We start from the raw sequence: 15,979 nt of genomic DNA, 5'->3' as shown, positions 1-15,979 counted from the left end.
ATAATCTGCAAACAGATACCTCAGATAAGTAATGGTTCTATGAACCTCGGAATCTTTACCTGGAAGGGTTTGTATTTAAGGGGATGATAACAACAGGTCTGCTCCCAGGACTGTTACCCTGTGAGGACTGAATAGACAATGTATATAAAATGCTACAGTAACACAGAGGAGAACCTCAGTAAAAGTGAACTATTGTGAGTGGGAATGTTCCCATAATTACTGTTAGCCTCGCGCCGCTGCTCTGATATCCCACTGCTAAATTGTTTCCAGCGTTTACACCAAATACAGCTTCCCCTAGATTCTCCTCTGTGGCAACAGCATTGCATGTTATTTTATTTTCTTCTCTGCCGATTAGGTGGGGGAACATGTTATTTTAATTTGCATTTCTTTGGGTCTGATGCAGGTTGACCTTTTAAAAGGTGTTTCCCATAACTTCCATGGTGTGTGTGTGTGTCTGCTTGGTCAGGGAGCTGTCCATATTCTCGGCCCAGCAGAATTCCATGAGGAGGCCTTGGCGCATCCCTAACTCTTCCTGTCTTCCGGGCGTTCACTGGAAGAGGCCTGAAGGCAGCTCACCTGCCCTTTGTCAGGCGGCCTGGGAAGCCCGGGGGGGGGGGGGGGCATCTGCGCTCCCAGAGTTTAGGACAGGAGGATAAAAGGACATTCCATGGCACCTTTGCAGCTTGTCACCTTGGCTGTGGCTGTTCCCAGAGGGGTCCGCAGGGGGATCTCCCCAGTCTGGGGGATGCAGCAAGGCTGCTGAGTAGGGGAGGCTGGCCTGAGAGGTGTTAGGAGGGAGACAGAAGGAAAGGCAGGAGTGCTGAGAGCCCAGAAGACGGAAAACCGGCTGTTTTCGGTAAAGAATAGAGTTTTGTTACTGCAGTCACGGAAGCATGGGTATTGCTACAAAACACGTAAAAATGCTCCAGATTCTTAGGTAGTTAGGCATCTGAAAGAAATAAACTGGTAATAATAATACTGATAATAATTTTTAAAATCTGGCTCTCTCTCTGAGTCGCATGTAACCTCGTGTGTTCTGTCCACACAAAGACGAACGCTCCCGGAAGGCATGGCCCTCGGCTACTTGGATGTCCTTGCTCTGCCTTCTCCCCATCCCTCTGTAACTGTTTCAGTCAAGATAGCATTCCCTTGGCTTCCCAAGTTCCCAGAAATGCAGCTTTCTCCTTCTATGTTACACCTAACAGTCTATTTTAAGATCGTGTCCGCTGGCTGGAAACCAGCTTAGTCAGGACTTCTAGGAAGGAGCACCTATTGGCTGCGGGAAAGGCAGGGGCTTTCGGCTCAGCACACCAAGCCAAAATCTCATTTTCTAGCTCAAGACATTCAAGGTTTTTTCCCCCAAAATATACAATACTAATTCCGTGCATTGTAAGATTTCAAATAAATAATGCTAGATGTTCCCCACTGTTGACAAGACCCTGGGATAGCCAAGGGTTCCCTCCTGAAACCATCCCCAAGTCTTCTGGAATGCTTAATTAATGTAAGAAAAGAATCCAAAGGCAAACTCTAACCAGGAAAACACAGTGAACAAAGGGAACTGGGTGATGAAAAGCCATGGGAGCTGGGAGAGAGGTCCCTAACTGTTCTGCCCTGGGTAGCTTCTCTTCCCACATAGATCCAGGCTCATTTATCTGCAAAAGTGCTCTGAAAGTGAGGGGGGGAGGTAGGAGTCCTCATCCTAAAAATGGTAGTAGTGACCACACTGAGTGATGGAAAAGGGAAGGTCCAGAGCAGAGGAAGGGGCTTGTCCTGGGTCGGGTTTGTAACCAAAAGGAGCTCTCTAGGCAAGAAAGTCAAGGTGAGAGACCGTCCCAGCGCCCATCCATGTGCAGCCACCTCGCATCTCACCCCAGCAGTGTTATGTGACTTTCTCTACTCTTCACACCTTGTGACCTGCCCATTACTGGTTAAACTCCTCGAGGGCAAAAGTCTTGGGGTTGTCCTTAGAATGGGAGACCAAATCAAGTTCACTCTTCTACCAGCCGTGGGCAAGGCAGAAATTAAGCACTAGTCTCATGACCGGCAGCGGAAAGCCTGAATGTTTTTGAGTAACCACCTAATGGTGGAGTGAAGGTTGATTAGTGAGTTGCATGGGAGAAGGGCTTCCCATCCCCATTTGCTCAGTGCACTGCTTACACAGCATAATCAGTAAGTCCAAAGGACATTTCCAGCCCCAAATACACGATGGTACTAAAAGCTCAGGGGCATGGGGAGGAAACAAGTACATTGCCCCGCCTGCCAAGAGCCCCCTGTTTATTTAAAGATGTGTCTGCAACTGTCTCCTCAATAAGTCGATGTCAGTGGGGGGACCAGGGTGGGGCCGGGGGGGCCCAGATTAAAAGAAACATAACAACCAAATACAACGAGGGACACTTCCTGGGTCCCTGGTTTTAAGAGGAAAAAAAAAAAAAAAGACAAGAAGCATATTGTGTGAACAATTGAGGAAATTTTAATCTTAGGTGATATTGGGGGGTTCTTGTTACTTTTCATTGGATGTGATGGATGACAGGTGTGTGGTTTAATGAGATAAAGTGGTTTTTGTTGGAGATGAATGCCAGAGAAGCATTCAGGGGTGAAGGGCCGTGATGTCCGTAAGTCGCTTTTAAGTGGCTTTCAGCGGTTGGGGCAAAAAATAGATATATTGAATCTGGAGATCAACAGATTCCATCGATAGATGACAAAACAAGTAAGGCGAAATGCTAACAATTGCTAAATCCAACTGGTAGATACACGGAGCTCAACTTCCAATGTTTTATAATAAAAAAGTTTTATCTGACTCACAGATCGACATATTTTTTGGGTTTTTTTTTTAAAAGATTTTGTTTATTTGACAGACAGAGATCCCAAGTAGGCAGAGAGGCAGGCAGAGAGAGAAGGGGAAGCAGGCTCCCCACTGCACAGAGAGCCTGATGCGGGCCTCGATCCCAGGACCCCAAGATCATGACCTGAGCCGGAGGCAGAGGCTCTAATCCACTGAGCCACCCAGGAACCCCTCGACATATGTATTTTTATACGTGCTTACACATATATATATATATGTGTGTGTATATGTATATGTGTATATGTATATATATACATGTATATGTGTGTATATATATGCACGTGTGTGTACACATCTATATGTATGTATCCATCACAGATAGATAAATAAAAATATATATCTTTTATATATACATACATACACACATATATATTTATATAAAATTCTGTGTCCTACAAGGAAAACTACAGATAACATCTAGCCTGAGATTTATCAGGGCTCATGCTGTCCAAGGGCTAAGGTCACAATGTGAGCCAATCTGTCTGATTTCTCTTCTCAGGGAAAGAAAGGTCTATTGTTCAAGGTGTATCATAGCAACCGTGATCAGTGCTTTATTGTTTTTAAGCATTTCCACATACGTTCTATCATTTAGATCAGGGGCTGGCCAATTTTTTTTTTGTAAAGGGGCAGATAGTAAATGGCGCTGTGGGACAGTCTGTGTCACAATGATTCAACTGTGTCCTTGCAGTGTGAGAGCTGTGACAGGTTATGTGACAATAAAACTGCACCCACAAAATGGGGGTGGGGGGCAGGCTGGATTTGGCCCAAGGATCACCCCTGGTCAACACCTGATGTAGATCCTCTCAGTGGTGGGTACTATTTAAAAACGGGGTACTAAACCCCGTTTTACAGATGTGGAAACCAAGGCTTGGCAAGGTTCAATCAGTTAACTAGTTAAGTAGTAAAATCAGCAATAAACCCAGATGCTCAGATCCCAACCCTCATGTTCTGTTTCTACCTATCACGTTTCCACATCTGTGTCTTAAAAGTAAAAGATGAAAGACAGAGTAGAAAAAAAAAAAAAAAAAAAAGGAAACCCTCTGTGAACAGGATCTCATTTGGTTTCAGTGACTTCCCTTTCCTTGCGAGACCAGGGGTCCGGGTCTGGAAGAAAATGGAAGAAATGGAAGAAAAGGCTAGACACGTTTTTCTCCAGCGTCACAGCTATGGAAGGGTGAAGAAGCCGGTCCGTTGAAAAATGTCCACTGAGGAAAAGAGACAGCCTCATGACGAAAAAGCTCAATATGTGAGCTTCTGACTTCAAAACTGGTATAAGAACTTGCCTTGAACTTGACATCTCTGCGTTTTAGTTAAGCTTTCTATTTTGAAATAATTGTAGATTTGCATGCGTTAGAACTCAAGCAGGGACATCTCGTGCCCTTTATCCAGTGCCTCCTACCGTCATTTCCTGCAAAGCAATAGTACCATGTCATAACCAGGACATTGACATTGAGGCGGTCAACACACAGAATCTTTCCAACGCCCAAGGACCGCGTGCTCACCGCTCTGTCCTCCCACCCCTCTCCCCTCCTTCACTTCAGGGAACCACCAGCCTCTTCTCCCTCTCTGTAACTTCACCCCTGCAGTCACGTTCCATAGATGGGATCACACGGTGTGCAGACTCAGCGTCCTTCTCTGGCGCCCCAGCCGGATGGCTGTAGGTATTACTGTGTGTTCCTTCTTATTGACGGGAAGTATTTCAGGTTCTGCCTGGAGCCCCTCCCAAGCCACTTGTAACACCACCCTGTTATCAGCCTCCTTACTGATAACTTCCTCTGCATCATCTCCCCACACCGTCACCCACCCCCTGCCACATAAAAGCAGCAACAATGCCAACACTACCTTCTCCCTTCTCCTGGGTGGACTGCCATGGGTGATCCCTCTCTCTTCTCTTCAACCGCTTCCATTCCACCGAGAACATCCTCAAACCTTCTCTATCCAGAAATCACATCTCTTGACCCAGATCTCCCATCAAGCTAATAGTCTGGCACAGAATATCTCCGGAAGGGTGATAAAAACAGGGACGCACCGACTGCCTCTGGAAAGGGTTGAGGGACTGGGGACAGGGGAGGGGCAGAGACTGACTCTGTGCTATATTGGGGGGAAATGACTACTTCCTGGACGGTGTATCTACTCAAAGCATAGCATTCCACACTCCTTGCCCGGCACTGCTAAGAAGCCCCCCTGGGAGATATTTTCTTTAAAAATATGATTTTGGGGGAGCTGCCTGGGGGGGAATCAGTCGGTTAAGCATCTACCTTTGGCTCAGGTCATGATCTCAGGGTCCTGCGATGGAGCCTTGTGTCAGGCTCCCTGCTCAGCGGGGAGCTTGCTTCTCCCTCTCCCTTTGCTCCTCCCCCTGCTCGTACTCTCTCTCTCTCTCTCAAATAAATAAAAAATCTTTAAAAATGTGTGATTTTTTCATGTGCCCCATACTTTTCTCTTCTTAGCTGGGCCCCAGTTTATTTGATCATATCCCAGGTGTTCGATGTTTTCTCCGTTCGCAAATTGTTGACACCAAGAAGAATGTCCTAACCACCGTCTTTGCATGCAGATCACTAACCGCATCTCTGAGAGTGAACCACGGGACAGATTTCTCAAGGTGAACTCCGGGATCAAGGAGCCCCCGCCTCTGGCCCCAAGTGCTCCCTGTAGAAGACAGGAACCTGTATAAGGTATGAACGTAGAGGCCAAGGGTGCCCTTCCCCACACCACTCCCAGCTTAGCATGTTTCCAATCCTCCTCCATCATTGAGTCAAAACATGTTGCCTCCTGCTGCTCACTTACGTTTCTTTGATTACTGCTGAGGATAACAACGTGTTCAATTTTTCATTTGCAATTACTTATGGTTCAATTACATCTTCTCTTCCCCGAATCGTCGGCCCAGAGTCTTTGCTCATTTTTCTTTTAGGATCGTCTTCTCATTCTTCCTAGTCCGCAGGAGTATGCTGTGCATTTCAGGGTACGACTGTGTTTGGACCAAGTATTTATTTTCATAGTTCATCTTTGGCTTTTCATTGACCAGAGGAAAAAAATATATTTGTGTGGAAATGAACATTTTTTAAGTGGTCGATTTATGAATGTCTTTCCTCAGGGATTTTTTTTCCTATTGTTTTTATACTTGCAAAGAAAGAACTTAACCAGAGAACACCTAAGCAGCAGCAACCATAAGCTCTTCTTAATTCATCCATGATTTTACTCACGGGTAAGTTCACGTTACGTGTTTCCTTCAAGCAAATGAAATTTATTTGGAATACAGGATGAACTAAGACTCTTGACTGATGTTTTTTTAGAGTCAAATTTTCCCCCCAAATGATTTATTAGCTATTTCCTAACCCAGATATCCCCTCCATCATATAGGGTGCTTCCTTTCATGTGATTAAACGTGTCAAGTACGTGTCAAGTTCATATTGAGAATTCATTTTTGAGCTCTCTGTTCTGTCCCTTGATCTGCTGGTTTATTCTTGACTTAATGCCATGCTTAATCATTATCACTCTCTAACACACGCCCTGTTGGGTAGGGTAAGTCCCCTCCGTGACTCACTCTTGTTATTCAGAAATTCCCGGTCACTCTGGTTTATCCTTCTTCCTCAGGTTCAGGATCCTTTCGTCAAGCTCCTCAGGTTCTCCCAGGATGGTCCGTTCTATGCCCTCTACCTCTGCAACCTCTTTTCTGTCCATGCACTGACTTTCGTTTCCGCTATACCGTCCGCAGGCATCGCTCTCCCGGTAAACACTTGATTTTTCTCTGGTGAACTTAGGATTTGGTGCACGCAGGACATCCCGAGGCCCCCGGTGAGGCAGTGAGCGGGTCCTTACAGAAGAACAGGTTAAACTCGGGCTACACAGTCCGTACTCTCTTCACACCAACGTGGCAAACTCTATCTGAAATGTCTGTGGTCCCTCCCTGAGGGAGGACTGTACTCTCTTGCCCGATTGAGGACAGCCTTGGCCAACATGAATTGCTTTGGCCAACGGTCTACATGTCAAAGCGATATGTGTCACTTGCTGAACCAACTCGATGAACCAACCCCCCAAAAAGAATGCCATCTCCCTCTCTTTGTACTCTGGGTGTGCTGGTGACTGTGACCGGCTGGGTTTCCAGTAGCAGCCATTGTGAATCGGTCACCCACCCATGAATCAGACACAAGTCTCTTGAGGGCAGACTGTGGCTACGTCGCTTTAGTATTCCTCCTGGCGTCTGCTCGAACTCACACATGGCAGGCATTAAACACACTGTCAACATATTTATCTGTGGAATCCAGGAAGGCAAACATACCACCGGTTTGAACTATAAAGCAGAAGTCGGGATGTCCTTTTTCCATTCCCTCCCGGGCCACCCTGAGACCAATTCTAATGCTAAAAATAATCACAATGCTTTGTGAAGGGGAGATTTCCATACGCCTATAAAACCCCATCACTGACATTTATACCTAGGTTCCATTTCTATTCACAATTCATTATATTTTTCCACTCCTGACTCCCAGCGAATGGAAAACGGATTGTAAAAACTAGGCCAGTGTCTTACAGGAAACTTCTTCATCCCAGAAAAAAACAGAGAGGGACTCTTCGAGGAAGTGGGTAACACTTCTGCTGTTGAAGAGTCAAGGACCCGCACTCTGAATGGGCCGTACTTGGCTGCCCCCTTGCGACACTCTCCGGAATGATAATGTCACCCGCCTCGGAGACGGAGACATAAAGGCTTTGAAGAAACAGCCTTCACAGGAAATGCCTCCGAAGTTGTCTGCACAGGAAATATGGACAAAGGGAGAGAGGACGCAAAAGAATGTGGACAGATCTGTTTTCTTCTCGACGGACGTGTCATAGGAACATTTTCCGCCGTATATCCTGGGTCGTCGTGGGAGGTGGGGTGCTCTCCCTCCTCTCCTTCCTCAGGAACCTGCCTTTGTTTTTCCGAGAGGAGGGTTTTCACTCGCGGCTACTCTCTTCGTGGCAAGCTCTGCCTTTACTCGCCCCTCCAAGCCGAAGACGTCTCCCCTGGGCCTCCTGGAGCTGGGGACAGTGACTTTCAGGGCTGGGAGGGACAAATCCATAAGTGTAAAGGGTTCTGGAGGGCGGGCATCCTGGCAATGTCTCCTCTCCTATTTCAGATCTCGTGTTAAGGCTTCTCAGTGAGAAAGCGAGAGGGCAGGATGCACTCCGTGAACGGGCTCCCAGCCAGAGACGGGGGAGGGCATCTCGGACCTGAGGTGCGCTTCCTAACCGGGAGTCGGGTATTTACGGTATTTACGTGTTGCAGGCCCTCTCAGAGCGGGGCGGGGGTGCTGCAGGGCTCCTGACACTGGGAGGGGACCTGGGGGGGGGTCACCCACATGCATTTCTCTGCTGTCCCGTCTGTCTGCTTCCCTCCATCCCCACATGTCATCTGCTGCTGCCCCATCAGTAAGGTAGCGCAAATATTTTCCCACTTGAAAAGAACCTGAGTCTACGGGAGGCCAGTCATATGCCAAAGTCTACTCATCCCGTCACAGCTGGACTGGGATTCAGCTCTCCCCGTGTGTCTATTTGGTCTTCATCCCTGTGGCTGGCACACAGCTCCTGAAACACTTGGAATTTCCTACGTGATGAGCGCCCTAAAGGTGACTTTTGTTATGTTAATGAGGTGACTTTCGGAAAGAATGTGAGGCTGGGGCTGGTTGCCAGGGGAAGCCGCCCTGTGATTGGAGGGTTGGAACTTCCAGTCCCCCCTCCCAAACCTCCAGGGAGGAGAGGGGGGCTGGAGGGTGAATCCACGGAGTCAATCATGCCTGTTTAATGAAGCCTCCAGAAAAAACCAGAAGGTTGGCGTTCGGGGTTGGGAGAGCCCCCAGGTTGGTGAACACACAGAGAGGCGGGGAGAGTGGGTGCCCGGAGAGCCTGGAAGACCCACGCCCTTTGCCGTGTGCTGCCCCCAAGTTATAGCCAATGCAGTAAACCCATGATTCAGTGAGAAAAGTGTTTCTCTGAGAGCTGTGAGCTGCTCTAGCAAATTACTCAAACCCACTGAGGGGACCGTTGGAATCTCCAATCCATAGCCAGGGGCCCAGATCACAGGGACAATCTGGCCTTGTGACTGGTCTCTGCATCACGGGGTGGCAGTCTTGTGGGGCAGAGCCCTTGCCCCATGGTTCCTGGTGCTCTCTCCCGGTAGACAGTGCCAGAATCAAGTTCAACGGCGGGACCCCCAGCCGGTATCTTTACCCACCATGCATGATTCTTCTCGGGGCAGATACAAGTTACCCTCACAAAATCGGGATTTGGGGATTAGCGAGGAAAAAGAAAGAATGGCTTTGACCGGGGAGCGGGTTTGAGCTCTCACATGGTGTCAGGGATCAGAGCTCAAACAGTTTTCTGGGGACGCTCCGCCGGCGTCCCGGGGAATGATGGAAGGATGTTCAGATGACCTCCTGGCTCTTCAGAGGAGGCCTTCGCTGGAGAGGATGAAAGGGATGAGGCCAAGGGCTCGTTTGGAAATCAGATGAAAGGTCTGCATGACCACACCGGGAAGGAACCAGAAAGAACGGGAATGGTAGTCTGGCTCTGATGACCCTTTGACTGGCCTCATACAAGCTTCTAAAGCAGAAGATGAAGAGAACAGATTTTTCAAAGGAAAAGCGATTCAGGTGCGAGCTGGGGATGACACTCATTTCACACAGCTCGTCTCCGGGGCAGCCGGCCCCCTGCACACGTTAGCACGCGGAGCAGACCCGGTCTCTGCCCGAGGCCTTCACGTTCGCTCTGTCGCTCATGCAAAGGAAGGGGGGGTTGCACACGGCCACCAGTGGGGAATGGAAACACACAGATAGGCCTTTTCTGCCTATTGACATCCTCTGGGGGACCCTGGTCTACAAAGAAATAATAATTTCCATTTTGGAAACCAGCCAGTCTGCTCTTGTGTCCACCAACTTCCCCGGGTCCGGATCCCGAGGTGGGCACACCGCCTCCCTGCCGTCAAATGCCAACTCAGCAAAATCTCGGAGCTCTCAGTTCTTCCCTCTGGAAAGCAGGAGAGAACACATCCCCTCCCGCCCACCCTACTGAGAGTAAGTGAGGCCGCTTGCGAGCCAGGAATTCTCCATGCCCTGCCCTCCCTCACAGACTGCTCCTCGATCCCCTCTGCAAAAGGGCCTCCCAGCGCTTCCAGCCACGTGTCCCGGGGAGGAAAACTGATGGGCGCTGTGTCATCGGGATCCTCCACGAAGCAGACCTGAGATGGAGTTGGGAGGCAGGAGATTTGCAGGGAGAGGGGATGTTGCGAAGGGTGAGGGGAGAGGCAGTGGGGCTGGGTCAGAGCTCCAGGGCCCATGGGGATGGGAGGCCTCGGCCAACCCTCAGCCATGGGGTCCCAGGCTGCGCAGAGATGGCCAGGCCCTGCGTCTCTGCCGTGCTCGCCACTGGCCGAGGGCTGTGCTGGGCTGCAGCCTGAAGGCATGCATTACAGCTGGACACTGTCAGATCACTGTCCCTGTCCCCCCAGCGGCCGAACAGGGGCCTCCTTAAAGGGAGGTCTGAGCGAACACCTCTGCCATTGCTGTGTGTGCGTGTCTGTGTCTGTGTGTCCATATGATTGTGTATCTGTGTCTGTGCGTGTGCGTGTGTGGACATACACAACACAGGAGCTGGTGTGGTATATATCATGCTCCCTAAAAATACAGATTAAGATTTCATAATAACATGACACAAAATACAGCAACAGGAGTCTGCGCGTCCTCCTCCGGCTCCCCTCCCCCAACAGTCCGGCCTCCGGTCCACTCTGAAGATGGCCACTGTAGGACACAGACACCCCCGCACGTATTGCTTGTCTTGGAATGCCCCCGCCTCTCTTGTCTGGGCTGAGCTGGTTTCCCCTGGACCACGGGAGCAACAGGGCTGGGAGAGGGGACACAGTGAAGGGGCGCTTATCCCATCCTTGTGTTGGGTTGTCCAGCACTGGACATCCACCAGGGAAGCCACATCACGTCCATGCTCACGACATAAATCCACACAAATCCACGACATAAATTCAGTCCTACTGGGAAGGAGCCACCAGGAGATAAGGTCCTCCAAATGCTATCAGGAGAGAAACGGACACCTGGAAAGAGCCTCTCCATGCTGCCCCACAGTTATATCCTCACCCACGTGCTGAGAATCCTCTCGATCAGCTCCTGGACGACATGGGAAAGTTTGCACGCTCTGCCTCCCCTTCAGGCTCGGACACAACTTCCGCCCCAGGGGTTACCAACGGAGGCCAGCTTGTCTCCTCTGGAGCTCCTCAGGCCCAGGGACTCACCCAGCACCCGTGACCCTCTCCAGCACAATGTTCTATCATGGCACACAACGCCACGCTCATCACCGCCAGACGCCGAGCCCCAGCCAGAGCGGCGATTTACTCGTTTCTTTGCACAGGACCTACAGCAGCGCCTGACCTCACATGTCGGTGGGAGTCACTCTGCTCTTCTCCTAATAGGTGAGTTCCCTCGAGGGCAGAATCTGCTGCCTCCACCCTGCAAACCCCACATTTGCTCACAACCGATTCCACTGCTCCTTCGAGATGTCAATCAGCCAGTCTTGCCTTTGAATTGATTGAGGCTAAATGTGTTTATAAAAAAAACTTAAGTCAACGAAAAGGTGTTACTTCGTTACTAGTTACCGACAACCATGATGTGTCTTACGTCGTCGCACACAACTAGTTAGGGAAAACCACTGACAGACCACGACTGCAGCTCCCAGCTGAATCCAAGTTCCCTCCTAGGGAAAATGAGCCTACACTTTCCTGCCCCACCAGGAGCCAGCAAAATCTGGTGAGTGGCATTCACCTTCATTTTTTATTCCAATCCCCCCCCAAGAAACTCTCCTGAGGGTGAAGACGTTTTCCAAAGAGAGGATAAGGTCGCTCTATCCCACCGCAGACACACTCAGTGCCAAACCACGGGGCCCCTGAGTTGCAGCACGGAAAGCAGACCTTAGCTGATCGCCTGTGACCGTGAGCTCCAGGGCCCAGCTGGCCAGCCTGTTTCTGAGCTCACTCGATCTCTGCAAGGATTGTGTTGAAGACGGAACTTGTTTCCTCGACCTGTTCCTAACATCCGGGGCTTGTATATAAGGGAGAAATGGATTTTAAAGGTTGGACGATCCCATGGAAGAGAAGCATGAAAAGTCTTTTGAATTTTCTTGGATGAACTAAGCGCTGCCAACGCATTTTAACCACATGATACCAGGAGTTTAGGGACACACCGGAACTTCATGGGCAAGTGGGGAAAATGATTTCTCTTTTAATTCACGACGCAGAGCCAGCTGGGCTAGAATTCCAGCTAACACAAGCAAACTTGGGTCAAAGACAGTGTCAGCCAGGAGGAGCGTGGCTGGTGACTGAGTGGGTGTCGGGCACCTGGTCACCAGACCTTGTGAGTTTGCACCATTCTCAGCCCCTTATATAATGAGACAAATGGAAGGCATGGGGCTATAAGGAGAAGATGCTAGATTCGAGGTCCTGTACGTACGCTTAACTATCCCGTGGTAATGAAAGGGGAATTTAAGGAAGAATGGGAAAAGAAGAAAAATATAAATTTATAAAACTATAAATGTTGTAAAAGGAAAAAATAAATTTTATGAAATGTAAATTATAAAAATATAAATACAACTTGACAAAAATACAAGTTTAAGGCTCCGTGTTTAAGGAAATCAGCATGTGTGTAGGCAATCAGCCTTCTAACTGAGAGCCGGTTCGCAACCAAAGATACCACCTTATTTCAACGGACCGAGACCACTTCATGTTTTCATTTTATTTTATAAATCTATGTTGACTCACTCCTCCCGTCTCTTTCAGCAAAAGTAAAAACAAAAGAACACTGAGGCCCTTTCTTTATCTGCCACTCTGTTTACTGATGTAAATCACACAAACTTCTCCTTTTGACTTATAATTTCGACAAAGCTTTGTATTTGTGTAAACATGATATAGGGTTTCATTGACCCCTGTTCCCACGATCATGCTCCCATTTAAATAATCGGAATACGTCCCACCTGACGCATTGAAGTCCACCTTTAGGAAAGACCCGGCCAAAGTGTGAGGCAGTGTGAGTCTCCTCTCCCAAAACCCTTCTGCACCAGGTCCAGCTGGAGTACCAACCCTGCTGGTCAGTTCAGCGAGAATCCCCCATCCCTGAAACCCCATCACCTTGTCCTGCCTTCAGCAAGAATCCTTCCCCATCCACGGGTCCGCCTCACCACTGACTATAAATCACCGGCTGCCCCTGCTGTATTCTGAGTCGTCTGACCTGTCACCCCCACTGTGATAGTCCTGACGCCTATCGAAACAGCCCTGAATAAAGTCTTCCTTACCATTTTAACAAGTGTCAAAATAATTTATTCTCTTTTTTTCCTTAACTTTTTAAAGGAACCTCTATGCCACCCCCCACCCCCGTGGGGCTCGAACTCACAACCCAAGATCAGGAGTTGCACGCTCCACCGACTGAGCTGGCTTGGTGCCCCCAAATAAATTATTCTTTGACAAGCAAAACATCTCACCACTGACCTAACTTGAAAGCATCGGAGTAAAAGAGTATTCACAGAATGACCTCAAAATCCATTATTCAAAAGGAAGTGTTCTGAGAGCATTCCAGAACGTGCCTTCTTTCTCTCGTCTCCCGGGCAGTCTTGTCTACTCCGTGGTATTCGCAATAATGACTATGCTCCCAGCTTCCGAGTTCTGGGCCACCACATCCCCTCCAGCCTCCCTAAGCAAATCCTATGTTCCAGTAACTTGTGGCCCCTTCGCCTTTGCTTTTGACATCATCGTCCTTCTGGGATGTCCCGGTGCTAGCTCGCACCCCCTTGGGTGTCTACACCACTCCTCTTGGCTTCAAGCAAGACTGCTGCGGTTGCTTAATCTTCTCTACCAGGTCATGAGAATCCCAAGCTGTGAAAACGTTGCATTTCTTTGCCGCCCACGAAGGATTCAACATGGTGGGCATTCAGCAGATAGTCACTGAATGATTGAACAAATGTCACCACTCAATTCAATAGAACGGAGAGCAATGAGGGGAAATCTTAAAAGATTTATTTTCTGGAGGGAAGGTTGGATCCTGACCTCACCTGAGCCAGGCAAATTTAAATCATGCCCAGCGAACAAGTGCCCCCTTGTGGCCATGGCTGGCAGTGCATCACTCCCAACAAAGGAGGCCAGTTCTGGGGTTGCGGGGAGAGAGGCAGAAAGGAGTTTGAACGTTGGAAATGAGGGAGTTTACCTGTTCCCATAACCGGGATTATGGGAACAGTTTACCTGTTCCCATAATCCCATAATCTGTAAATTCAGAATATTTACAAACCTGCCCCTCCTGCACTTCCTGTTTCAGTCTTTGGCATCACCCTGTGTTTGTCTCCAAATTTAAGAATCTAGATGTCGCTCACCCATATCCTATCAGCCACAGTCTGGGATCTTCTACCTCTTACATCTGTCTCTCCACTCCATTAACCTGTGCTCCACACTTGTCTCCTCTGTAAAATGGGCACGATAACATCTCCTCCCTGAGTTGCCGTCAGATCCGCGTCTTATGTTATCGTGCCTGCCCCTGCTGGGATATGCAAACGTATTCATTTCTCTGCCAGCAGCTCTGCACTTAGGCCCCCTCCCTACCTCTTCAAACACTTCAAACCCCAGCAATACTGAGTTACTTACGGTTCCCCAAACACACGCTGTGGGTCCACGCTTCAGTTCTTCACACAAAGCAGCAGCTCTCAGAGTGTGGTCCCTAAGGCAACAGCGTCAGCCTCAGCATCCCCTGGGAACTTGACAGAGACAAAGATTCTCAGGCCCCGCCCTGCACGCACTGAATCAGAAACTCGGGGTTGGGCTCAGTGATCTGTGTGCTCTCAACCCTGCTGGGTGCACACTTAATTTTGAGAACTACAGGTGTGTACACATCCTCTGCTGGGAGTGTGCTTTCTCACTACACCTGTGAGCCTGGGCACCGGTGAACTCCTCTGCATCCCTCAAAGCCCGTTTATGAGGACCCTAGCCTGGCCTCATGGCCCTGGATAGGGCTACTCTCATGTTCACCTCTGCACTCTAATACTATATCTTGATCACATATTATAGGTGTTCTTATGACACCGTTCTATAATTATTTGTTTAGGATTCTCTCTCCCAATAGGTAAAAGTACGTAGCAAGGAGCATCTCTGGTCACATCCTCTCTATTTTCAGCCCCTGGCAAGGTGGCTTTCACTTAAGAAGACATTCAGTGAAACTTCACCTACTTGAGCTGATGGCAGCTTGGCTGGTTACCAAGAGGAAGGATATAATTCTCTAATTGGTGGAGCCCTGGTTTCAGATTCAGGATATCTGGTGCTCTTCTCTTTACACATACCTTTACAGTTGTTGTTCTTTTTTCAGATTTTATTTATTTATTTGACAGACAGAAATCACAAGTAGGCAGAGAGGCAAGCAAAGAGAGGTGGGGAAGCAGGCTCCCTTTCAAGCAGAGAGCCCAACGCGGGGCTCGATCCCATGACCCTGGGATCATGACCCGAGCCGAAGGCAGAGACTTTAATCCACTGAGCCACCCAGGCGCCCCTACAGTTTTTTTTTTGTTTTTTTTTTTGTTTTGTTTTTTGCAAATCATATATTCCTGTCTCTCCATTTCCTCTATAGGAAGCGAAGCATTGACAAGGTTCTGAGACCCTTACATTTCTCAGATGAATTTTCTATCTTTCTAGGCTCTGAGTTCCTCCCCAAGACTGTAGCACTTGGTCTTTGATTCATTTCAACAAATGATGAGTAACATAACGGTGGAGAAAGCTGGCCCTGGAGACAGGCCAATGTGCTTTCTGCAGGAAGTGCTTCTTGTTATTTACTAGAAGCGAGTCCTTGGCCAGGTTCACGTCCCTGATAATGACGGCTAGTACTGAGTGCATGCCCCCCTCTGTGCAAGGTCCTTTACTAAACATCATCTCCTTTCAGCTTTATGATAAACACAGAAGTACAAATATCATGCCCATTTTACAGATGAGGCATCGGAGGCACAGAGAGGTCAAGCACCTTGCTCAAAATCACACAGCTAGTAAACAGGGATCAAAGCCAGGCAAAAGGCCTTCAAAATCTATTCCTAGTGTGACTTTTATTTTTCTGACTCTGCATCCTAAATATCCTTCCAAGATGCTCC

This window comes from Martes martes, assembly GCF_963455335.1.
Source record: "Martes martes genome assembly, chromosome: 13".
Lineage (NCBI taxonomy): Eukaryota > Metazoa > Chordata > Mammalia > Carnivora > Mustelidae > Martes > Martes martes.
The sequence above is the reverse complement of the archived record's forward strand: the minus strand, read 5'-3'. Positions refer to the sequence as shown.